This window comes from Condylura cristata, unplaced genomic scaffold (genome assembly GCF_000260355.1).
Source record: "Condylura cristata isolate star-nosed mole 26May11 unplaced genomic scaffold, ConCri1.0 scaffold00007, whole genome shotgun sequence".
NCBI lineage: Eukaryota > Metazoa > Chordata > Mammalia > Eulipotyphla > Talpidae > Condylura > Condylura cristata.
In genome coordinates, this window is record NW_004567108.1 from 43,782,651 (window position 1) to 43,810,283 (window position 27,633).

Sequence of the window (27,633 nt, forward strand, 5' to 3'; positions counted from 1 at the left end):
ATTTAGTCTGTTAACCTCATTCTTCCGCAAATTCCCCTCTCCCTGGCTGGGCTGGGAGAGATAGGACAACTTCATTTTTTTTCTCACAATTCTTTCCAGAATTGAGATAATTCCCCAGAAAAAAAAAAGAAAGAAAGAAAAAAAGAAAGTGAAAGGTTATTACCAAGATAAAATGAATAAATGAGTGAATGGAAGCTGAAGGACCCCAAGAAATTAGTGCCCACCAAAAAAAAAAAAAAAAAAAAAAAAAGCACTATGTCAGTCTCTGGGATTTTTAAAGGAGAAGCAAAAACATGCAAGAAATGAGTTCGGCCCTTAATGATCTTAAAATGTGTTCCGAACTCTCCTGCACTACTGGTAGGAATGCAAACTAGTACAACCACTATGGAAAACTGTTGGGAGGTTCCTCAAACTGCTTAACATGGAGCTTCCCTACGACCCAGCAACCCCACATGTTTATTGCTGCTCTATTTACAATTGGAAAAATACGGAAGCAGTCCAAATGCCCCAAAGTAGATGACTAGATTAAAAAGATGTGGTACATATATACAATGGAATATTACTCAGCAACCAAGAAAACAGAAACACATGTCTTTTGCAGCAACTTGGATGGAACTGGAAAAGATCATGCTTAGTGAGATAAGCCAGAAAGAGAAAGAAAAATACTGGATGGTTTCACTCATAGCAGGAGTATAATGGACCAGGCGAGAAAATAATAAGAATAATGAACAGCCATATACCAGAGACATTTTGTGGAGGTGGAGTGGGGAATGGGATCAAAAAGGTGGGTGGGGGAGGGAAGTACACAGGACTATAGTGATGGCACATGGGTGACTCGGTGATGGGAAACCCATGGGGATTACAATTGAAATGAAAAAAAAATGTACAAAATGATGTAAAAATAAACTATTATATTTAATAATATATATATATATATATTCAGAAAAAAAATGAGTTCAGAAAAAAAGAATACAAGTGTGAAGAGGCTTTAGGCTAACTGGTAGGACCTAGCTGACAGTTGAGTGATAGAGAAACAAAGGTTCCAAGATCAATCAAAAAATTACTGAGACAAGGAAGAGTTGAAGAGAAAGATCTTTATAGAGTGTAGGGATGGACATCAGGGAGCTATATGATGGCTCAGATGTGTAAACAAGATTGTGTGTGTGTTTGTACAGATAATTTAGGATATTCTGACTAACATGGCTCACTCCTTACAGTTCTGCCCCATTTATTTATCCAACCAGAGTTGGCTGGACACAGGCTAAATATAAGCACTGTTCCGAGCTCTAGAAACACAGCAACGACCATAACAGATTCTCTGTCCTAGAAGAAATGCTTCCAAAAGTGGGACGAGTCTTGGGGTTCATACTGCCTGTGTTGGTGGGTAACAATGGACAAAGGGGTATGAGTGCTCACGTGGTGCCATGCAAGTGACCTGGCTCTTCAGTTTTAAAAAGCTCAAATGTAGGTATTTAATAAAAGAATAATACCTTTATTTTCAAATCTATTTAAAAAAAGAACAGTTGACATTGCAAAGTAAAATATTTGTAATACACTGTTTGATCCAGATAAAGCTGGATACTAAAACACATTCAGATTTTCTACACAAGATCCTGTGGCCTCCAGGGCCCACGAGTGGTTAAAAGTGATTCAGTAAAACATATAACAGACATGTGGCTGGGTTCCATTACCCCCACTGATCACTGGTGCTCACCTTTATGCCCACATTATCTACTTTTCCTATGTGCAAAATAACAGTAATTTCCAAGTCTAGATTAACTCAGACAATAAGTCCTCCATTATTCATTTTGGCTAACTTAATTTTTCATCTTGAAAATTTTCAAAGTTATTGAGAAGTTGAAAGAAAATGACAATGAACACTTGCACACACCGCATCAAGAACCACTGGCTCTTACTGCCTGCTCACACTTTGCAATCATCTCTCTGTCTGACTGTTTCCCTGGCTCGTGACTTGCTTCCTCCATCATCGAATCCAGTAACATCAAGCTGAGTACTTTTCACATTGCCAGGGCTCTATTTTCTCTCCCACTTCCAGGTCTTTATAAGGACCCTGTTAATTATACTGAGTCAAATAACCCAGGATAACTTGTGCATCTCATGATCTTTAACCTTACTGCCATCTGCAAGTTCCTTTTATTATGTACCGTAACAAGCTCCTGGAATTAGGATGTGAATATGTTGGGAAGCCATTATTTGGCAACAACAGCACCACATCCACTAATGAAGCTTTCTGAATCAACTTTATCAAAGTAGAGAGAGTTCTACACTTAGTGATAGTTCTATCACTTATTCTACATTCCTTAGTAGGCATGATTCCTTTTACCAGGGGAAAATTCTCTCTCTCATCTCTATGTATACTATTCTGCACTGTGGACTCGGAGTCTCGTTATTATTCCTGTTGTATTCTTAGTAAGCCCTAGGTTCACATATGTTTTCCCCACTTTCTTAGGTTGTTTTCATAGTTTGGCTATTTTAAATAGTGCTGCAATGAACATGGGAATGTAACAACAGTGTGGCCCCCAGGAAAAGGGGAGGTTCCCACCCAAGGGAAGAGTAGATAAAAGAAGAAGCTGGAGAGCTGATTGAGATGAAGGAAGGAAGGAGGGACAGCAAGGAGGAAACCTAGAGAAGGCACATGGAGCAGAGAGACATGAAGAAACATCAGGCACTTCTTGGTCATGGACTGGTTGAAACAGATGTGGGTGAGACACCCATGCAGGGTTAGCAATGGCAGTTTTCATCTTGATTTTGCTCCTCTGCCCCTTTGCATAGCTCCCCCTCTCCCCCCAACCCCCAACCCCCACCCCGCCACACACACCCCCCAAGGAGGTGACTCAAACTTCTGGCAGGCTTTCCAGCCTCAGCGGCCCTGCTTGGGCCATCCCTGTTTGGCTGGACATTTACCTACAGGGGATGGGTCACTTCCGGTGCTTGATTTGGAGACTTCGTTCTTTATCTTTCCCTTCCCATCTCTGCATTTCACACTAATTGTGTTAAATTTCCTTTCCACTGAAGGCCTTACACACTGGAGCATGTTCTGTCTTGATGCAGCAAGTGGTAGAGCCTATGTAGCATGGGGATGCTCCTCACCCTGCCCTGTGACAGGAATGCAAGTTTCTTTCAAATGAGTTTTTCCTCAAGGAGATAAGTAAGAGTGGAATTGCCGGAGGTGAGGAGCCTGCACTTCCAAAATATAAACATGTAAATCAACATTCCTTCAATTAAAAAAATTTTTTTTTAACATTTATTTACTCATACATACAGAACTGGGGTACAGGCCAGAGGCGCAGAGCAGTGAGAGGATTCACCAGAGACAGAGTGGGGAGCAGGACAGGCAGGACAGGGGACCAGCAGGCGGGTCAGGGCAGTCTGCCAGCCATGTGGGTCACCTCCAGGGTGGGGATTGAACTCACACTTAAGTGACTGCAGCTACTTTCAGTCCTGTGCTTTAACGTGTTGTGCCACCAAGGAGGACCCCCCCCCTAAAATTTTTAATTAAAAAAAATCCTGGTTTCTTTTAGTAGACTATGGCATTTCCAACCAAGACCTGGGTGCCTGGCACATTCTGCACTCTCTGCCATTAGGGTATCATTGCTTTTAGGCCTTTTCAGGGGAAACCTAACATATAATTTTCTTCTCTATAGATAAACAGATGTTAAACTAATATAAACAGATATTACATATCTATTATTTATATGCTATCAATATGGATACTTCTATCTAGATATCTGAAATTCATAAACTTATATTAATAACTGATTCATACATAATAACCACAGAGTTCTTCCTTACCCTCTTATGTTCAACTCCCTCCTCGTGAAAATTCTTATTCCCACAATATCAATTCACAAAATAGTTTTAGAGTTACAATGATACCACATCCAGAACAGGGAGGGCCGGAGAGGGGCAGAGAGAACCTGCAGGACCCTCAGCAGCAGGGAGGGAGAAGGGAGCAAGACAGAATGGCGCCAATGTGTTTGTGGCCTCCCCAGCTAGGAAAGCAAGTGGTGATGGAACTGTAACAGGATGGTTCCAGGAAAAGGGGGAGGTTCCAGATTCCGTGCCACATCCAAAGAAGGGTGGAGCTGAGAGGAGGAGAAGCTGGAGAGGAGACTGAGGAAGGAGGATGGAGAGCCAGAAGGAGACCTGAGGGAGATACATGGAGCAGAGAGACATGTGAAGAAAAGTTTGCTTGCTTCTTCATCCTGGGCTGGTTGAAACAGATGTGGGTGAGAGACCCTTGGGGAGGTTCACTATGAGTGTTTTCTTGATTTTGATTTGCTCTTTTCCTGACAGACTTGTCTGCCCATCTCTCTGACCCTTTTCTATGGGTCCTGGCCAGAAGGTGCTTTAGGCTTTCAGGCCTTGCTTTGGAACAATCCCTTTTGGGTGGACTTTTAGCTACAAGGGGATGGGTAACTTTGGGCATTTCATTTAGAAACTATATTCTTCATCTTTCTGTATTGCACTAATTATACTAAATTTCCTTTCCATTTAAGGTCTTACATGGTTGGTCTTGATGTGGTGGATGGCAGAACCAATTTAGAGCAGGCAAATTTGGGGATTTAGAGGTGTCTCTCTCCCTGCCCTGTAACAGAACCAACAACCAAAGTGGCAACATGCCAGCTAGATGTGCCAGGGATGTCTGCCAGAAGGAGATCCAGAACAAGAGGCAGAATCCCAGGGTTAGGAGGATCGCTGAAAGACAAACAGGAGGAAATAACATTTTGCTCTTGTTATTATTGTTGTAAACCCCAAATCATGAAGCCATGGATGGGATGTTAACTGGATTAGGCTGCTGTTATCAGGCAGAATGCAGGTTTGAGACAGATTGATTTCAGATACAGGTAAACAAAGGTAGTTACATTTTTGCACAACCAGTGGTAACCTCTGAGGATAGTACCTATGGGCATTTTTTCCCCCAGAGAAAGCCTATGATTTTAACTATTTTCAAAAGGCTTCTGGACCAAAGCAAATGAAGAGCCACTGTTTGTCTAGCAGAAACAAGGTAAGGGCAAGAGAAAAATAAGCTGCGGAGCTCATTTCACCACAGCTGCAGTTTACATTGATGTGATCGCTGGCCCCTTAGCTCTCTTCTTAAGAACTTACTGGCTGTTCTCACCTTCACTCATCACAATTCTGTTCACTCTGCCATAAGGATTTTGTAGCCTCTTCTTTTTTGTTTCCATCTAATTTCCTATGGTCTCTCACATGTTTTCAGTTGTATGATAAATGATATTTCATCTATTCTAATGATTGGTAATCATTCAATAAATGCTTATTGTGGGTAGCATCTTCCAAGTCACAAGTCTAAGCAAGTTGTCAGGTTTACACTGTTTTCTTTACATATATTTATTTTCAAAAAGCCAATTTCTGTTTTAACGAATGAAGTGTGTGTATGTCCATTTTGAAGAATTTCCATGAAGGAAGCAGTGCACCATGGAAGAACAGGAGCTGAGGTTGGCACTCGGTGACCTGGGTTCTAATCTAAGGCTGTTGAAGATTTAGCAGTGTGAGGCCCAGGGAGTTCAGGCTGTCACACCCTCAGAAGTGAAGTCAGTTTGTTAAAGTAACTATGAGGCACCTGTGCGACAGGGTTCTGAGCCAGGTTATGGGGAGAACAAATAGAAACATCCTTTTATTGCTTTTCTCTATATGAAAATCTTGCTTTCACACAGATTCTTCTAATATATTTACATGGCCTCAATAATTTTCATATATAGTGTGTTTGCAAATACACAAACTATGGGGTCTGTGAACTAATGTTCACTATCTTTTCTTCTGGCCAGTTCAGCACTTAGGTCTATTTCTAGCAAAAAAAGGACATAAACCATACTTGTCCCCTTTCTTTCTAATTCCCTGCACAGGGATAGAGAGTTAATATACCTAGGGATGAAGGAGAGGGAACTTTAAGCAATTCTTCAAAATAAAAAAGCTTTTAAATTTCAAGAACAGTTTTTAAAATCTCTCAAAAGTGAAGCTTATCTGAGACTTTTCTGTTTCACTCCTCTGACCCCTCCCCCCACAGGGGGGTGAAAAAACACTGATAACCATAATATTTTAGGTACAAAATTACATTATCCCTGAGAAACATGTTGTCCTGTTATTCTAAATCAGTGGCTTTCAAATAGTATTTTTTGCATATATTTTTTTCCTAACAAAATCTTCCTGAAACCTCTCATGGAGGGAGACCTGAGCTGTTCTGTCTGAATGGGGAAGGGATAGCTAATACTTCTATTTCTTCAGTTTCCCCCTCACTGTCTGTGGCAGAGAACTACAGAACTTCAAAGTGACACAAAACGAACTAAAAGTTAACGAGAGTGGAACTCTCAAATATCTGGGTCCATGGACTTAGGGCTACTAACAAGCCACACTCATTCAGTCACATGTATTATTGAGCATGTACTATATAACAGGCTCTCTTTTCAATGCTGGCTATAGTAGTGAATGAAACTTCTACCCACTTTAAAAATATATTATCTTGGTAGATATCTACAATAAGCAAAAATAATAATACCCTAGCTATATAGTATAGTAATGGCTTCTAGAGGGAAAAATAAAGCAGAGAATGGGATAGAACATGAGTGTATTGAAATTTTGAACATGAAAGCAAAGAAAGGCTTCTCATAAAATAGTTGAAGAAAATGAGACTGGGAGCAGCTATCTGAAAGACATAGAATTAGAAAATTTGAAGGTTCTCAGACAAGATGATACTATGCGATGACAGAGAGGAGGCAAATGTGGCTGAGTGAGGGGAATGCAGAAAGAGATGAGCTCAAGCTCTTGATGATAATAAAGGAGACACAGCATTGAACAAAGTAGACTTGGTGGTTCTGTCCTGACAATGTCATACAATGAAGACCATGAGGGAAAGTTTATACATCTGTAGTACAGAAATGACATGTGTCCTGATGATCTCTTCAAATTCTGTAAAATCATTTAAGACAATGAGTCACATCCCCAGAGACCATTGATTGCAATTCTTGATCCTCAACCAGTCACTTAGCACTGAACGTTCCTAAGCATGATGGTATACTCACAACCATAGGGAAGGCAAAAGCTCCCTTTTGTTGCTAAAAGCATTTACCTCAAGTCCCAGCAACAAATCTCTAGTCATGATAATTAGGACTGGATTGTGTACAGGCCAAAAGACTCCTTTGGTGCCTCTGACCAAACCTATACCAAAAGCAAGTCCCTGGGGCCTCCCTGGTGATTCAAGGGGTTAAGTCTTAATACTATGAAGCTATCGGCAGCCACTCCAACATGAATCAATCCCCAGCAAAGGAGCTGGCCCACAGGGCCCAGCAGACACCCTATCTCACCTGCTGCTCCCCACAGCGGTATATTTCAGTCAATCTGCCTGTTTTGCTCCCTACTTTGTCTCTGGTGAATCCTCTCACCCCCTTCTCTCTGGCCTATACCCCAGTTCTTGTATGCATAAGTAAATAAAATAAATCTTTACATTAAAAAAAGCAATTCCAGTGGCCTTTTCTGCCTCTCTCATAGCAATCTCCAAAGAAGGCCTTTGCTTCAGTCTTGAGATAAGCCAGCCGAGACGCCCGTGGGGAGAATATCAATCCAAAAAGTTATAATAAGAGCAGACGAGTCAGCCGAGACTCCCAACAGAAGCACCAGGACACAGTTTAATTTCATCAGAACAAGAGAGATATAAAGTACATCACAGAATCCTTAGCAAAAGAATTAGTAGAGCTCTGAGGGTCTGAGAACAGCATGTCAGGGAGAATCACAATTGTACATTAACTATATTTTCCAAAAAGTTATACCCTACCTAGTTTGAGACGTGACTTCATCCCATTGACTTCATACCTGAAAGAAGTAAATGACATAAAACAAGTATGAAGATAACTCAAGTAAATACAGATCAAGCATATAAATGCCCACATCTCTTGATATGTACCCAAATGCCTATGATTTTAATAATAAAAAATTGTTCACAACAACTTGATTTTTTCCTAAATTCCTCCTCTATTGACCCACAGAAAATGAAAATCCAAAAATATATATAAAAGAATATTTCTTCCCCCTATCTTTGTATTTCTTATTCTGCTCAGTTCCATTCAAAACTATTTAACCTGGGTAACTTGCAAGAATCTGGATTCTCCTTTCAGCAGATAAAAAGGTAAGGACATTTTCTGCCAGAAAAAAAGTTTCTCAGGGCCCTCCCTGGTGACGCAGCAGGTATAAAGCACAGCACTAAGAAGCTAAAGCCACTTTAGCAGGATTTCAATCCCCACCCTGGAGGTGATCACATGGCGCAGTAGACCTCTCCTTACCCGCCGCTGCTCCCCTCAGCAGTGTACTTCATCGCTCTGCCTGTTCTGCTCCCCACTCTGTCTCTGGTGAATCCTCTCACCCCCTGCACCTCTAGCCTATACCCCAGTTCTGTATGCATAAATAAATCTTTTTAAAAAAAAAAAATTTCAGCTGCCCCCAAGAGCTGTGATTTTTCTGAGCCCAAGTCTTACATGACACACCCAACAAAAAAACAAAAACAAGTTTGTCACAAGTTTGACTCCACTCTTGCAAAGTTTACCAAAATCAAGCAAAACCCTAGCATGCTCACATATTTAAAGACAGAAAAAAATTGCAAATTGGGGCTCAATGAACATATTCAAAATCAATTCTCAACCAGAAACACACATTAGACTCTAGTTCCATATTGGAGTTAAGAACCAGGGGCCAGATCCAAGTCAATGCAGCGTTACCAAGAAAAAAGTCTGGAATTCAGAATGTGCCAATTTAATTTCCTATCAACAAGTTTATTGTGACATTATGAATCTCATATCCTGAAAGAAAAAAATCCAGAAGCCATTCAGACTCCTCATTCTCTCAAACAGTAGCTTCTGTGCCTTCTTAAATAGATGACGAATATAATTAGTGGGCTTTCCAAATTCCAAGTCTTTCCTTAAAGACCTCTTTTCTTGAGGGCCCATTCAATGTCATAAAATTCTTTATCTAACTTTAGTTCTCCAGCGCTTAACACTCTTGATTTTAATTAAGTATGAGATATTTTACCCCATTATCAGTTCCACAGAGAGCGTTTTCCTTTTCCCGAGGCTAAATTAGATCTCTCTGGAACACAATTTTATGTTTTTCTTTCATAACACTTGTCATAATTTGTAATTTAATAGCATGTGATTTTAGACAAATGTCTCCCTGCCCCTCCATATTTTGATTCCATAAAGGCAGGAACACTGAACCTTGTCCAGTCTGCCACCACTGTGGTATCAGAAAACTCAGTGCCTAGCAAGAACCAGGCACTATACACATCTGCTGAATGGTTAAATAAACCATATCAGAACCCCTTTTCTTCAGAACTTGAGTTTTCTCCAGAGACCAGTAGATAAGCACATACTTGAAGGGGAAAATGTCACAAAAAGGATAAAAGACAATAATCATTTGACCTAGTAGGTCCTTGGAAGCAACATTCTCTCCAATGATGCTAGGTTTCGTTACAAGTAACACATAATGTTCAGCCTCTCCAAGTGGGAAATAATATTGGATACATTCAAACTCAAAGTAATGATAGTATATTTGTTCCTTGCCACCTAGTCAATAGTTTTATAAATTGTTAAACTGTACTGTAAAGAGATATTAACTATTAAATGGAGCTGGAGCTGGAAAAATAAATTTGAGTTTCTTTGCCAATGCCTTTTACAGAACATGGATCTCGCTTACTTTGAATAAAAGCAGCATTTAAAAGTACTGGCAGCCCTTCCCTGGTGGCAGGACAGATTAAAGCACAGCACAGAAAGCCAACCGCAACTGCTTCAGCGTGAGTTCAATCCCCAGCCCTGAGGGGAGGTGACCACAAGGCGCAGCAGACCTCTCCTGACCTGCCCACTGTACCCCTCAGCCATGTACTTTGTCCATCTGCCTGTTCTGCTCCCCACCATTTCTAGTGAATCCTCTCACCACCCCTGCACCTCTGGCCTGTACCTCAATTCTGTGTGCATAAATAAATAAATCTTAAAAAAGAAAATGAATATTTCCAATCCAATAATGTATATTTTCAAAATAGGAGGCTGAGAGCATGTGAAGTCTTTTGTGTCTTACCTTTTCAATGTCATAGTCAAAATTTACGACAAGCTAAACCATATGTTTATTAAATGTGCTTCCAGTTCCTCCTTCAGGAGGGATAGGATATCTCTAAAAGGGAGGAAGTCTAAGCAACACAAACTTCCTGTGGTGCCTTGCTCACCATAGCACCAGCTAACTAGTTGGTATTTTACCAGTTAGGTTTCTCCAGAAGGTTTCTTTGAAGAAAGGATGTGAGGAAATTTTGAAAACAATTGGGTTAAACCAACACATCACATTGTTTGTCTGTCTGTCTGTCTATCTATCTAATGTGAAGAAAAAAGATGGCAGCGCTCAGTTGGTTAAGTATGATTTGATCACAAGTACTTAATTCTTTGTCATTATTTTCACCTATCAGTTCCTACATTTCATAGCTATCCTTCAAATCACCTGGTGAGGATGGATGGGAAATCAAGACCTCTTACAAACCCAATACGCCTCAACTTGAAATAATTCAATCCATGCTACTGAACTAAAGCCTCTCCACTGCTTTACTGTGACCTAGTAGTATTTTTAAAACATACTTCAACTTAAACATACACTTTAAACTCTTCTAAAAGTGTCACTTTAAAAGGAAATGTTCTTTGTGAGAGTATTTGCAGTTTTAGTCTAAGAGTTTGAAGGGTTTTACAAAACTAACTTCTAAAGAGAGCACTAGGGGGGAAAGGTAAAAATTCCATGAAATTTTCCAGATATCACATATTAATATTTGGCTTAAAGCAGCTACCATCTCCTTGATATTCCATTTTTGCCTATCTATAGCTAAATAGTTGGAGTATTAAGTGATATTTGTGCTGATCCCTATTGCATCTTATCTAATTTTTTTTTAGTTATTTTGTCCTTTATCAATGATCTATCCTGGACAGTTTTCTCCTTGCCTTCTGGTCAAATTACTGCTTTATGTGAATCACTACAATTCCTCTCACAGAAATTACAGTGTAGACTGTAGAGTAGAAAACCACAGTCCTTGTGATTCAAACACAGATCTTCCCCTCACTGACAGTACCCCCTTGAGTAAGTTAACATCTCTGTACCTAAGCATCTCCATTTGTGAAATGGAGGGTTTGCCATTAGAGTTGTTGTGAAGTAATATTAAGATAGGGTATATGGCCTTGAACAGCTACCTTAATATTAACCGCTCATGGTATCACTAATGATAGCTGGCAAAGGGGCTAGGAATTCAATATGGCCTCCACGCATCTCTCAATTTAATCCCATAATCAGGAAACCTGTGATCAGGCAATGAGAAATCTCCAAAGTAGCTTAACATTGTATTTGTCATTATTTTCACCTATCAGTTCCTACATTTCATAGCTATCCTTCAAATCACCTGGTGAGGATGGGTTTTTCTCTTCAGTAGTGATAAAAGGAGAATATTTACAAATGTATGGGATGGTAATTGGAAATAAAGCAAAGACTTCTACTCAGATTACCAACATCAGGACAGTGAAAAAGGGATCTCCTTATTCAGATCCACATTTGACCCAAACAGCCTGTGTTGCATTTCCAGTGAAAATCCCAGAAAGGAAAATTAGGTCTCGTCTTACTATTTCTGGAGTCATTTGTAACTCTGTGAATCCTAAACAAGTATGTTCCAACCGTTTTCATTCCTACCTACAGTACTTGTTGACATATAACAACAGGTTTTCCTAAACTAATCAATTAATGCTTCTCTGCATTTATATTAATGCCCCTCTCAAGTTCCTAAAGGATTTTCTATCTTAGTTCTTCAAGATTATTTGATCAAAACCCTTCTTTCTCTTGCTTAAATAATTTGTGACTTTACTGAAGTTAACCAGGTTCCTGCCAACTCTTTGGTTTTCCAAGTACAGGTCTAATATTTGCAGTGTATTTTCTGGAAGCTCGATTCTCATTCCCGCTTCCCCACTTCTATCCCATGTCTATTCTCCACTTGCACACGCAAAGGTGCGCTCTTTCGTTCTTCCTTCTCATGCTCTGCCTCTTCAGCTTTTTATTCTAGATTTCTCTAACTCAGATATCTTTCTGATGCTAAGTGAGAAAAACCACCCACCATTACCAAATACATTAGCGTTTATAGAAGATAACAGCTCTTCTTCAGTGTCTCCCTTGATGGTGCCCAGTATTTTGTTTGACATTTTGATCTCAGCTGCATATTGAGTTAACATGCTCAAAATCTTTTAAAATGATTCCCGAGTCATTTCTCTGCCTTCTTAACATCAACGGTTTTACAGAATATAGAAATTTCCAAAACTTGTGGCTAACACAGTGCCACTGCTTGCAGAGCTAACTTCCATGAGTCCCAATAGGAAAAACAGAAAAATCCCAGTGAAGAAAAATATAGTGTCTTGGTGTTGTTTAGAGTTGCTCATTATGGTTTTGATATTTCAGAAACTTGTATCATATCAAATAAAAATACAAAAGAATATTATTTTTAAGTAATATAATAGTTCATTTTTACATCATTTTGTGCCTTTTTCCATCTCAGTTGTAATCCCCGGGGGCTTCCCATCACCAAATCACCCATTTGCCATCACCATAGTCCAGTGCATTTTCCTCCTCCTCCCCATTTTTTATCTCATTCCCCATTCCACCCCCATAGAATGTCTCTGGTATATAGTTGTTCATGATTATTATTATTTTCTCTCCTAGTCTTTTATACTCCTGCTATGAAGGAAACCATCAGTACTTTTCCTTTTCTTTCTGGTTTATTTCACTAAGCATGAGACCTTCCAGCTCCAACCATGCAAAAGGCTGCTGCAAAAGGCATGAGCTTATCTTTTTTGGTTGCTGTGTAATATTCCATTATGTATATGTACCACATAGAAAAGACAAAACAATATTATTTATACTTTGTGGAACATGGATCTAAGTTCAGTCAACTAGAAGCAAACTGAGGCCTGTTCCAAGATGGGAATAAAGATTTTGAATATTAAGACCAACCTATTTAGTTGAGTCACCCCAGTTTGAAGTTCTGCATTTTCAAATGGACATCCATCCTAATTTACTTACCCCTTTTAACTACTGCATAGACATTCACCAGAGGTTTTAAAACCCACTATAGAGGAGGTGCTAACAAATGTTTTATTGAACTGAATGCTGTTTTCAAATACACAGGCTAGAGATATGGATGTCCAAATTTGAATTTTGTATACCTCTGTTCCCTGAGAGCATAAGTGAAATTTTAACTGCACCTGTATAATTTTCTATATATTCCAAACTCTTTTATATCGAACTTAAATAAAAAAGTAAATACCTAAAATGTGCACATATCACAGTGAACTGCAACTGAAGATTTAAATTTAAGATTTCACTGTTATTATTCTGAATATAAGTACTTTGGTAGTATTTTCCAAAATAGTCTCAAAAAAATAATTTGGACTTAGGTAAAGAGAGACTTTATTCAAAAGGAAATTTTATCAGTAAAATGGTTATTATCAAAAATAGTGAAGAATGCAAAGAAATTGAGACTCCATGAATTATTGGTGGGAATATAAAAAGCACACTTCTTTGGAAAACAGGCAGTTCCTCAAAAAATTAAAAGTAGAATTTCCATGTGATGCATTAATCTCACTTCTGGGTACACATCCAGAGAAACCTGAAGCACAGTCTGGAACACAAATTTGCAGGCTCATGTTTATAAGCAGTTTGACTCACAGTAGCCAGAAGGAGAAAGCAGTCCATATGCCCTTCAGCAGGTGAGCAGAGGAGCAAAATGTGGCATCTACAGACAATGGGCTATTATTTAGCTTTGAAAAGGATGGAAATTATCACATCTGCTACAATATGGTTGAACCTCGAGGACATTATGCTAAGTGAAATAAGCCAGCCACAAAAAGTCTAAACCACAAATCCAGCAGGCAAACTATAAAGGAGATACTCAGCAGGGTGGGGGAGGGAGAGGGATCAGAACAGGGCCAGGAAGAGCACAAGAGACTATGCTGATGGTGCACCCCAGTTCCTTGTATGCATAAAAATATAAGTCTTTTTTTAAAAAGAGAGAGATTCATGGTGATGATGTTGTTCAGGGGTGACTTGGTGGTGGGAATTCTGTGGGGACTCAAATACTGCAAAAATTGAACAATGATATAAAAAAGACACATGCAAACAAATGTATTAAATAAAAAAGTCAAAACTGCAGGATTCCAATTGCCAGATTTGCAAAATGTAAAAGTTCTGAAATCTGCTCAAATATGTAAATACAAACATTACTATTTACTTTAAAATGTACACTTAAAAATGTTTAGGATGGTAACTTTATGTCAATTCTACCCCAACTAAAGATAAAGATTTCTTTCAAAGTGATATATAGTGCAATGAGGACTGGGGGAGTGGGGCTGTTATGAATAAGCCTTCTATAAGCATTCTTGCCAAATCCTTTTGTGGCCCTATTTTCAACTCTTGGGAGTGGGGGTTGTTGTTTTAAACTGCATCTTTATGATTACTAGTGAAACAGAACACATTTTCTTATTAGCCATATTTTGATAGTAGTTTATGTTACACAGGTGTGCATGGATTTATTAGAACTCAAAAATAATATAGTTATTGCTGTGTTATTTCACTGTGTATAAATTTTACCTTAATAATCTGTAAGCCCTGGTGGCGTAATCGGTTAAAGGGTAGCACTTTGAAGTTGTCCAAAGCCACTACCGCATTGAGTTCCATCCCCCGCCAGGGAGATGAACCACATGGGGTGGCAGACCTCTCCTGACTGCCCCCCTCAGCAGTGAATTTCACTTGATCTGCCTGTTCTGCTTCCCATTCTGTCTCTGGTGAATCCTCTCACCCCCTCCCTTCACCTCTAACCTGTACCCCAGTTCTTATATACATAAATAAATGAATCTTTAAAAGAAATCTGTGAGCACTTAGGTTTCTGAAGCTTGGCTATAACAGTCAGTAATGTATGTAATGAACATGGGTTTATAGGTATCTCTTTGAATTAGTATTTTTATATTCATTGAATAAATACTCAGAAGTGAAATCACTGGATCATAAAAAAAAAAATGAGAGAGAGAGGGGACTGTTATAAAAAGAGGAGGAGAGCTATTACAATAGGGGAAAAGATCCAAGCACATCTTAAAAGTATCACAGGGTGACCCCAATGTGATAGGAGTGGCCTGACCAAGGGTCCTCACCTGCACATTTAAAGGGGATTCAGCCAAAGGCACACACAGAAAGAAAGGGTAATAAAGGGTTTCTGTGAAAACCAGAAAAATGATAAAAGGGAATAGCCCAAGGAGAAAAACATAGAGATACATTGGTGAATGTGTCCTACCAGTTCTGCTGAGCTGGGACCCCCAATATCTGGCTGGAGGCTGGCCAAAAACCAACCACCCCATCCTGCAAAGCCCACATGTCCTTGGTTATACACTAAGCCTGGCTGCTTAACTCTACCTTCAGTTCCCATCATCCTCCCTTCTGTGATGATGACATGGGACTTGCAGTCTTTGGTGCCTTGGATGTCTTTTGTCTGGGGGTGCAGGGGCCATAAAACCCGAGTTTGTAAAGTTTGTTCAGGACATCCTCCCATGACCCCCAACAAAAGGACACCGGCCCCATTAGATTAGGGCCCTATCTGTTTGTCTTCATTTAACCTCAATCCCTAAATCCAAATGCACTCATATTTTGAGGTAGAGATTCAACATAGCAGTTTGGTAAATGATTCACTCTATAGCGGTATCCCTAGGAAGTGAGTTCAGTAGCTAGAGAGAAGGCTTGGCTATAAGGCCCTGGGTGATGGAGCTTAAATGTGATATGGCATTGAGGCTAGGGTCATTGAAAGCTTTGCAGTTGGTGACAGATTCAACATGAGGTTTATGGGAAATATGTTTGGTTTACTCATTACAACTGTTCATTAAAGACATGATATTGAAGACATTAATACAGGTCAACCCCAATGCCCTCTTTTAGATGCTCAATTATTTGCAGATCATAGCAAAGTAGCTGGTATGCCTAAAACCCTTTAAGAAATGAGTGAAACTTATAGGAGGAATATTAAAAAAAAAGCAGAATCAGGAAAAAAAAGTAACTATAATAAATATCGAAGTCATCAGGCAACTATAGATGAGAGCCATTCTGTAGGGGAGGAGGTGGAAGAGGACCAGGACAGGATGAGAAGAGCACAAGGGATTATGGTGATGGTGCACAGTGGGTGGGGACTTCATGGGGAAATCACACACTATACCAAAATGAAGGATAATGTAATGCATGTATATATATTTTAAAGTGAGTCAAGAATGAATCCTTAAACAGGCAAGGATTACTTACCAAAACAGTTTTGTCCTTTCCACCTTGGAAAACCTGAGGGAAGCTATCCGTGCGATAATTCTGAAAGTAAGTACTGCTGAGGCTATGGAGAGGGAAAGAGAAAAGGAAGGCTTTCTGCACTTTGAAACGCCGGCAGAGGGAAGAGGAATGTACATGCAAGACAGCTGTTTGACCTAGATGCATCAACACCCATAGCTGGATTCCTCTTAGTGCACAAACCATTTACCATCTTGACTAGAAGAAAAACTGCTTGTTTGGAAGGAGGAAAAAGCAAAGTCTGGCTTTTTTTTTTGTTCCTGCTAGTCTCAGGAAAAATATGGCTTCTGGATATAATGATTACTTGAGCCATAAGCTTGAAAACACCAAAACAGGAACTTTAAAATTAAAAAATGAAGGGTATGTCTATAGTTTTGGGAGGAAGATAATAGAATGCTACTGAGTATTTCTAATGCCCACAAAAGAGAGTAATTACATGAGGCACATCTTCATTGTTCTCTTTTTGGAATCTTCCACCCACCAAGAGCCCTATAGCCATTTAGACAGTAGTTTCTTCCCTGGGAAATTTTGATTCCCAGAGAACAAATGGGACATGTTTGAGAGTTATGTGTCTGGGGGTTGGAGTGGCTACTGGCAACTCATAGTTAGAGACCAGATAGGCTGCTCAACATCTCCTGGTATACAAGAGTAACTTCCCACAACAAGAAAGTATCCGCCCAAAATGTCAATTATAGCCAACACCGAGAAATCCTGCAATTAGAGAAGAAGAAGAGAACTGAGACATAAAGGCTGACACAGAGACCTGATTGCTGGGGCAGAGTCTCCACAGGAAAGCTGGTGATGCTCTCACACCTCCAGGAAACTCTAAGCGCAGGAAGAATCGACCAAGGCTGAAAAATACAGTTTTGGTTTTTTGTTTTGTTTTTCTACTTTTCTTCCTTTCCACATAAAGTACCATTTCCTTCTATCCGTGTTAATTTTTTGACAGTATGGATTTCTCCCCTCAGCTGTGGTCATCACAGTTCTCCCATCACAGAAGCACCTCCAGTCCTCCTCCAGTCTTCCTTGCTCTCCCCTCCTTTCCTTTCACCCCTTACCTTCTCCTCTTTTCCTGCCCCCAGCGAGAGACTCTTAAAATACAGTCTTACAATAAAGAATACAGAGCTCAATGAAGCTGATTCAGAGACTGCTGTGAGGAACTGAGGCCATATCCAAAGGCCCTCATCACACAGACCAGACCTGCCCTATCTTAACCTGCCCAGAGGGGTCCCAGGAGCTTGACACCAGCCATGCTCAAGAGTCACTTCAGTACTACCAATTCCTGGGCACTGTCCACTCTATAGAAAAATGGTATGTGGATGAGTAAGAATTACCCACAACCACCAAGTCTTATGAAGTCAAAAACCTTGCTGGCAAGGAAATAACACAGCAGGGACCTCCCTGGTGGCACAGCAGTTAAAATCTCAGCATCTCAAGCTCTCGCCAGTCACTGCGGCACAGTTCACCCCCTGGCCAGGGAGCTGATCCACATGGTGCAGCAGACCTCTCCTGTCTTACCCATGGCTCCCCTCAGCAGTGTATTTCAGTCAGTCTTCCTGTTCTGCTCCCCACTCTGTCTCTGGTGAATCCTCCCAACCAGCATCTCTGGCCTAGACCCAGGTTCCTGGATGCTTAAATAAATAAATCTTTAAAAATAAAGTAGTACAGCAGTGGGAAGGTCCAATGGTGAAAGAATATTGTTTGTGTTTCTCTGAATTCACGATACAACTGTATCTTTGACCCCCTCTCATTCTCCTCCAGCCACCACTGCACTTGAACGTGTCAAGCACGGGTCAAATACTCCAGCATAAGCTTCGGTGTTTACAAATTCCCTAGTATTCTTTGCCTACAAACCCTGTACTTCATTCAGATATATGCTCAAATGATACACTAACTGACCACCTATTTCTGTACCTCCCCTCCAAAATTCTCTAGATCCTTAGTCCAGTTTGCTTTTCTTATAGAACTTACCAAATCCACCATTTTACATACATATCTGCTTATTGTTTTACTCCTCTCTTCCCAGTAGAATCCAGACCGAGAGACCTTCTCAAATCGTTCAAGGTAGTATCCCAGAGCCTAGAACACAGCCAGACGCACTGCAGGCGCTCGAGATACATTTGTTCACCATTTTAAATGCCTGGCTATGTCTCGCTCTCTCTATTTTCCTCCAGTAAGCCTTCCCTAATTTCTCAAATACAGCATTTTCTGATTTTTTTAATCCCTCTTTATTTCTGTGACTGAGCAACAAACTAGTTGTTATTACTAATCGTCCTTTGGAGCTAAAAAGTTTGCTGACCTTTCATAAACAGCTCGTGAACACCTGCTGGCCGTGCTTCTGAGTGCCACAGGAAACACGAAGAACTGAGGTTACCCTGGCTAGACCTACACCCCTGGTGAGAGGAGAGAAAGTGTTCACAACAGCAATTTAATATAAGGCCAGATGAGAGCTATTCCTTAATGAAGAATAATGTTACAGGAGGTCACAGATGACTCTGTTTTTTGGAAATTAAAGAAAGGCTTCTGGAGAAAACTGATGTTTAAAAAGAAATTTTAAAAATGGGCAAGTGTGAAGCATAAGGTATTAGATAGAAAAGACAGTCTAGGTAGAATGATGAGAAATTGAATGGCAGCTGCATTAGACGGACAGGGCTTCCTGCCAAGGGAGACAGAGAAATGAAATGAACTGACCAACTTGAATCTTAATGACTCAACTGTAAAGTGGTAAAATGATAGCTTCAAGACTTGGTGACTGTATGACTCTGATAATAGTGATAATTTTTTGTCATTTACAAAAATCAAGAAGGGCACCTTTAAGATGAGAAACAGTTACTTTGGTTTCTATCATCTTGAGTTTGAATTTCCAGATCAACCTCCAGAATGTGATGGAGCCATATTTCTGGTGATGTTGCTTCATGGCTTTGTTCTGTGGCCCTCCTAGAAATTCTACATGCCAAATACTGTTCATCATATCACTTCACCTCACAGAGTGGATTCTGTTGTTTGCTAATATCACTTCTAGTTAATACAAAAGCAATCAAGCAAAAGTTTTCTACTTTATTTCTTATAATTCAAATAGGTTGGATCAATTGAAATTGCATTTTTATAAGTTAAAAAGAGTTATTAGCAATTTCAAGCTAGTGATGGCTTGATATGAACATACTCTTGAATCAAAGAAACTTGGTTTAAAATCTGGCTCAGAATTTTTCAGTTGTGTGATTCTTACTCTGAAATTCAGTCTCCTCAGCTATAAAATAACAACAATAACTGGAGTAATTAACATATGATGTGAGGATTACGTAGAAAGACAAATGTAAAGCACATACCAGGTGCACCTTATCCTTCCCTGTCCTCTCCTTATCTTTGAGTTTAGCTTTGTCTTTTCTCTGCTTTCATGCTTACTGCTTCCTTGATAGCCCCTCCTTCCCATGCATTTTCTCATTTTCTCTCCTTTTTCTGCAACCATGCTCAGTTTTTTTAATATCAGGGCAAAACTTTACTTGGCTTATGCTACAGCCTGAAGATTTGTATCTCCCAAAACTTGTATGCTCAAACCTAATCCCCCACGGGATGGTAGTTAGTGAAGTGATCTTTGGGACCTGACTAGGTGTGAGTTGTAGATGAAGCCCTACTACACAGGAGATTAGTGACTTCACCAAAGTGATCCCAGGAAACTTTCTCTTCCCTTCTCCCAAGGGAGGACACCTACAAAGAGAGCTGCCTGTGGACCATGAGCACTGGTATTGACCTGGAACATCCCCATAGCTCAGCTGTGAGAATAAGTTTCCGTTATTTATAAGCCACCCTGTCCACAGTGATCAGTTACAGCATCCCAAACCAACTCCTTCAGTCCTGCTGGCCACACTGATATTGTCCTCATTTTTTTTTTAAGATTTATTTATTTATGCATATAGAGCTGGAGTAACAGGCCAAAGGTGCAGGGGCAGTGAGAGGATTCACCACAGACAGGGTGAGGAGCAGAAGAGGCAGATCAACAAAGTACAATGCTGAATGGAGCCATGGGCAGGTCAGGAGCGGTCTGCTGTGACATGTGGATCACCTCGGGGGTGGAGATCGAACTCATGCTGAAGTGGCTTTAGCTTCTTAGTGCTGTGCCACCAGGGAGGGCCCTGTCCTTGTTGTTTTAACAAACTTTTCTAACTATGTAATTTGTAGATTCTAATTCTTCTTTCTTAGAGTTCATCATATCGACAGCTCCTTGAACTACTAAAATGTCATCTCAAACATCTATGACTGCTAAGTGAGCAAATTCCATGATCCCTTCTAAACTGTAGTCTTTGAATTATTTGAAACTGGCAGTCGCCTGCTCTATCATAAAATCCCTTCAGAATTTTAACACTTGAAATCCTTCAAAGTAGCTGTTCCATGCTTACCTCACGTCAATCACCAATTCATACTATTCTTCCTTTTCAATGTCTCTCATATCTTATTCTCCATATTCTTACAGCTTTTTTTTAACTTCATCTAAAAACTCAATACAGTCTTTACATATATCCAAAGGAAGATTATATATATGTGTATATACATATGTTGTGTATATATAAGTGTATAAACATACACACACATATATATAAGTATATATAAGCAAATTTTTCTCAGTTTCCAGTTAAACCAGTGAGCAGAAGACAGTTATGACTAACCCAATGACAAAAAGAATTATTTCCTCTTACTGATCTGGAGTTGGTAGAAGCTAGTTATTTCAACTTGGAATTGTACCATTCATTTCAAAGTAGGCAGAGTTAATCTATCTGACTCAGGATCCATGACTGTGAAGCTTGTTCTGGACATGTGCCTGACCATCAGAGATTGTAGGAAGAGCATAGGCAAGAAAGAAACCTGTTTTGGGGGAAAAAAAGGAGAACTACAAAAGAGAGGTGATTAATTGGCTTCTCCAGCAAAAAGCCTTATCAGTGACATCCACAAAGCCCCACTGATCTCCACGCAGCACATGTTTAAAAATATCAATCTTTAGGCACTTGGATAAAGCTTAGGAGCTAGGATAATGACTTCTGCCTTTTCTTCTTAAACTTAATCTCACTAAGTAATCTCCTTTGAGTCTCTCATATAAGACATGTTTTGTCCCAAAATATGTCCTCCATAAAAATCTTTAAAAAATGTAGTCTTCTTATGAAAGTCTTTATTATCCTGTGCTTGTATCTGATTCTGTCTCTAAATATAGCCAAAAATCATCACCAAAGGAAAATGATTAACAGAACTAACTGCCTAATTCTTTAATTCCCAATTAAACTCAGTTCATAAATTCATTCTTGTGTAACTACATTTTTTACAATAAATATGACTGGGACATATAAAAAACATGTTTTTTTTTTTTTTCAGAATCTAATTCTCGTACACACAATCCTCAAGTGTAATTTATTTCAAAGCTTTTATCAAAAGCACAGGACTATTTCATTTTTAATTTTTGTTTTTAGAAAATCAGATAAATATTACTACAAATTCAGGCAGAGATATCTATTTTAAAATTGTTGGGTGTTTGAATTTGAAAATAATATATTCTGACATGCTTTTGGTGACAATGGTTCTAACTGGGGCATCTATCTTTTTTTCTTTCTTTTAATAAAATCGATCTCCTTTTTCCTATGTTTAAGAACCTATCTACTTTTCCTGATATACTAACAACAAAATTTTTGTCCAGTCTGCAAGAATGAAGATTTTTGAAGTACTACATTCTTTTCTACAGTTTAAAGTAGAATTTTTATCTCTTGAAAGAAAATGAAATAAGAACCAATAGAAAATGAGGCTAAAATCACCTTGTCAGGAATGACGGAAAGTTACAGAGAAAACGACCAAGGAAAAGGAGAAACAAACATTCAAATGAATATAAATGGATGGAGCCAGCCTGCTAGAGAAGCAAATAAGTCTCTGAGGAAAACAGCAAGGGAGCAAATGATTAAAAAGTACAAAAAAAAAAAAAACCTCTGCTCAGCTATTCTTACTTCACTGCAATTCCTACCATGGTCTTATCCCTTTCACATTATGTAAATTTTGTTTTATCCCCAGAGTTCCATTCTACCTTTCTAGAAGCAAATGAAATTGATAAATACTTGGCATTGCCTACTCCAGAATGAGGGCCTATAAGGAAACAGGAAGGCAGTGTCTTAAATCCTAGTCCCAGATTATTTCCCAATAAGTTTCTTTGTAAAAAATAAAAAATTAAGCTGGAAAAGATCATGCTTGGTGAAATAAATCAGAAGAAAAAGGAAAAATACCGGATGGTTTCTCTCATAGCAGGAATATAACAGAACAGGCGAGAAAATGATAATAATGAACAGCCATATACCAGAGATATTTTGTGGGGGTGAAGTGGGGAATGGGATCAAAAACAATGGAGGAAGGGAAATGCACTGGACTGAGGTGAGAGCACATGGGTGATGTGGTGATGGGAAACCCAAGGGGATTGCAACTGAGATGGAAAAATGCACAAAAGTATGTAAAAATAAATTATTATAATAAAATATTAAAAAGAAAAAAATAAAGAAAAATTAAGAAAAAAATAATATATAGTCACCATCACATCCCACATAGTAATATCTACACAAATGAGATGCATGAGAACACGTGATAGATGTTAAATGTCAGCATGCATGGTTCATAGGGTTATGAATTCAGTGTGGAGAGTTTAAACCCAACACAGAATAGGGTATAGTGTTTTATAAATATTTATAAAATGAGCAAGTGAATGAATTAATGAATCAATCTGTTGTCAGACAATGTCAACCTGCCCAGTGGAATGAAGAAAGAGATTGAAATTTTTAAAGTGGATGGGTGGATGAATAGTTATAACTCCCAAACAAACATAGAATGGATGTGTGGAAGATTTTTAATATATATCCAGTAAGACAGATAAAGCCAGTTCAAAGGCAAATCTAAAGAACATACATATTTAAGAAATCAAGAATCCTGAGCTGAATTTTGCTAACAGATGTAAAATTAATATATCTCAACATAAGTGTCAGTTACATCTCCACTGAGCTACATATTTTTGCTCCTTTATGGACAAACGTAATTTGCATTACCATCAAGTTTCCTACAATTTATGTAATTGTAAAGTAACTTAAAAACAATGAAAAATACAGACCCACTAATGGAGTAGACTCCCAGAAGTTACGCTAGACATGTAGTTTTCATTGAAAGGATACCGTCTCTTTTCTTGATACAGTAGAGATATCCTCTTCTGCCTCTTTGCTTTGTATTCAAGTCTTATGGCAAGTCTTATGGAAGTATCTGCTTTTTGCCTGACCTGAGTAAATCTCATGATGATGATGACTACAAATTAAGAATGACTACCCATAACTGTGAAAGCCTATAAGAACTCTACTGAATTTCTGTGCTCATGTTACTGACCCACTCTATGAACACCTAGGTCAAATGATTTTCTTCCTCAAAAATTCTGCTCATGGGCCCTCCCTGGTGGCACAGCAGGTTAAAGCACAACACTACGAAGCTAAAGCCACTTCAGCATGAGTTCGATCCCCACCTGCCCCAGAGGTGACCCACATGGTGCCGCAGACCTCTCCTGACCTGCCTGCTGCTCCCCTCAGCAGTGTATTTTGACTATCTGCCTGTTCTGCTCCCTACTCTGTCTCTGGTGAATCCTCTCACCACCCCTGCACCTCTGGCCTGTACCTCAGTTCTGTATGCACAAATAAATAAATCTTTTAAAAAAAAAATTCTGCTCATGATAATCTTCAAGATATTTCCAAACAGGAAGGAAGGGATATACACTGATCAGAGCTGGGTTGTCTGTGGCTGTGGTGCCAGACATTACCATTCTCTAGAAGGTGCTTCATGGGAAGATCTGTGTGTCTTGGGTAGAGGTAGGGCATAGAAATTAAGACAATAGGAACTTACAGCATGGCTGAGGAGCAAAGCCGTATTTTAACAATCAGTGTAGCCATATTGTCCCATGTCTCCACTTCAGCCACTTACCCTAAATGTCAAGATGACCTCCCCACTTACTCCACAGGGAAAATGAAAGCCATTAGAAATCCCTATTTTTAACTAAAACAACCAATCCTGCACTACATTTCCCCTCTTCTCATCCTCTTCTCATTCCGAGCCATAGAAAGAGGTCTGTAATATACATAGAGAGCATATCTGCTATCTGCTACTAAAAGGAGAAAAGAAAGACAGACAAGATTGGGTGAAAATAATGCAGTAATATGAAGGAAAGAAAGGAACACTGAAAGGAAGTTGGTACTACTAGTTATTCTATTTTATGTTTCATGAAAACTACAGGACAATGTAAATAAAATGATCAGATATATGCAGCTTCTTAAGAGGAGTCCTTTAAGGGAAATTTGTTTGAGTCACTTCAAAAGGTTGAGAGAGTTGCTTCCCGGCATGAGTGAGTTAGGGAGCCTGGTTATAAATTCAATTGAAATGAACTCGGGGACATCTGTAATATATGAAATTCCTAAAAACGAGAATATTATTTGTGCTTCAGACCAGTAGAAAAATCAAATGTATTTTGAGGACAGCCCTGAAATACCAAAGAGCAGAAATGCTAGGAAAACTTTGTACTTCCATTTAGCAGACAAGGATGAAATTCTGTTTATCACTTCAGGAGAAAGAGATTCATGTAGTGGGAGTGAGTCTAGATAAGACTGACAAGTAGCAAACAAAGCACTATGCAAGGCACCCTCTAATAGGAACTCAGGAAATACAGTATTTGGAATAAAATACTGGAAGTTGGTATTCTTAAGGACTTTTATTTTAACCAGTAGTTCTTAAACTTCAATTTGCACCAGAATTTTCTGGAGGGCTTGATGAAACAGATGACTGAACCCCAGCCCCAAAGCTCCTAATCTTATTGGATCTAGCCTGAGAATCTGCATAGTATAGGTTTCCAGATGACACTGTTTCAGCTTGTCCAGGGACCACACTTTGAGCGTCACTGGTCTAAAATATACCTAAAAATAAAATGACAATGGGAAATACTTATTTCAGTGAACAGAGGGGAACTAGATTAATGATGAATTTCTAAAAAATAAATAAATGAAAACTATTCTAAGAAAATAATTCCTAGGAGTATTTACTAAATTTAATGTTAATGAACTCTGAGTCACAGTTGAAGAAAATCAACTACCGTCATCACATTTTTTTCAGACATCTCATCATTCATCTTATAGTTTGTTCCCACTTGCTAGGCTTTCGTGACTTTTGCCACTTTGCTAAGACTTCTTTTCTTACACCAGATCCTTTATTGAATCCCTGACACTGTGTTAACCCTCTTTTCTCTGAATTCTTGGAAACCTTCTTTTCCAAGTAGCATTCTGTTCTGACAGACATCACTAGATCCCAAATTCTTTATAGTATTTTTATCTCACCCTCTGTGGATTTAAAATTTCTGAAGACCAGGCTAACTAAAAATGAACATTCTTCATGAAAATTAGACACCTAAAGCAATATATGGGATAGTCACTGCTCAGAAAGTGTCCAGTCTTATTTTTGTAGGGTCAGCAGTATTTACCCAGACAGCATAAAAGGATTACTTACTTAACTGGCTGTGCAGACTGCTGGAGGCCCCTGACAGACAGTATACCCTGACCAGTCTTCCAGGGCTCAATGGATATGGTGCATAGCACACAGGAGCCCATTTATGGATCCAAAATCGCTGGCGAGGGGGAGGGGACAGCCGAGGGGAATATACTGTAGCTGCTGCTGTCTTTCAGAAGAGTTAACAAAGAATGGGGATGGATGGGCTTGTGATTTTATTTAGCTGGCAAAACAAAGCTTTTAGAAGTCTGTACAACCAAAATTTAATGACTACCACTGTCTCCTGATTTAGAATGTGGTAAATTATTTAGGGAAGGGCACAGTGGAAGGTAGAAGGGTAGTAAGTTACTATATCATAAATACATCTGAAATAGCAATTTTGTTACTTTTAAAATTCAAACAGTAAACTTCAAAGGGTAGTAACATAAAAAAGGTTTCCAGTCATTTTTTTCTCAGACTGTATTTCTGGACCTTATATTCTTCCCTCCAAAACAAATTTAATTTCTAAGTGACGTTAAGTTTTTATTTGTTTGTTTGTTTGTTTCTATGATAGTTTTTGTGTCAACTTGACTAAGTTATAGTCCCCAGTTATTCACTCAAACACCAACCTAGGTGTTTCTGAAGATATTTGTAACTGTGACTGTAGGATGATATGAGTGTCTCTGACTCAATCAGCTCATCAACTCAAGACCTTAAAAATGTGATACACCAAAAATGACACCTTGAGACTAATGCTTCTTTGAAGCATCAGAGAAATTCTGCCTGTGGACTGCACCTTCACCTTGGGCCCAACAGTTCCAGCCTGCCCTTCCTTATAACCTGCCCTGTGAGTTTCAGCCTTGTCCAGCTTAACCCTCACAATCACATAAACCACTGTCACCCAATAAATCTCTTAATGTACATCTCCCACTGGTTCTTTTTCTCTGGATGGTCTTGACTGATACATATTTCTCTTCTAACTACTCATGATGCATTTACCTCCTGCTATTGTCCACAGATCATTTCTTAGAAACACTACATCAGCTCTCTACCTCTGAGAAATGAATATGCCAAAACGTGGCCTGCTAACACTGTTAGAGGAGAACTTCTACTTAAGGTCATAGCCCAATTAAGTAAATGGACTTTTTGATATGGGAAAAACACTAGGTACCACTCACAAAGCCAAAAAAAAAAAATTTTTTAAATGATGCAATCGATGGCATATGTGGAACCATGCTAGAGAAAAGAGTCCCTGCAAAAATGGAATTGTCAGGAAAGTGTGTGATAATGCTCCCCAGCAGATTCCCCAGGTACCACATTATAAGAATAGTCAATGATTGTGATTAACACTAGAGCACTGACAATGTCCCAGGCACTGTTCTGAGTTCATTATAAATAGTAACTCAAGCCACACAACACCCACTGATGAAATAGATACTGAATTATTCCCACCTTATAGGTATGAAAACTGAGACAAGAATAATTAAGCAATTTTCCCAAAACCACTCTGACAGTAAATAGCAGAACAAACACTCAACTCCAGTTTAATTCTACAATCTGTCCTCTCAATCCCGTATTACTTCAGGTATCCTGCTAGGAGGTAGTGGGTGACCATTAAGGACACTTAAGAGTCCACCATTAACTCCTTAGGTTGAACACTATGATCAAGTGCAGCATTTAGAAAAGCCCAGCCTGAGACTGATACAATCCAGA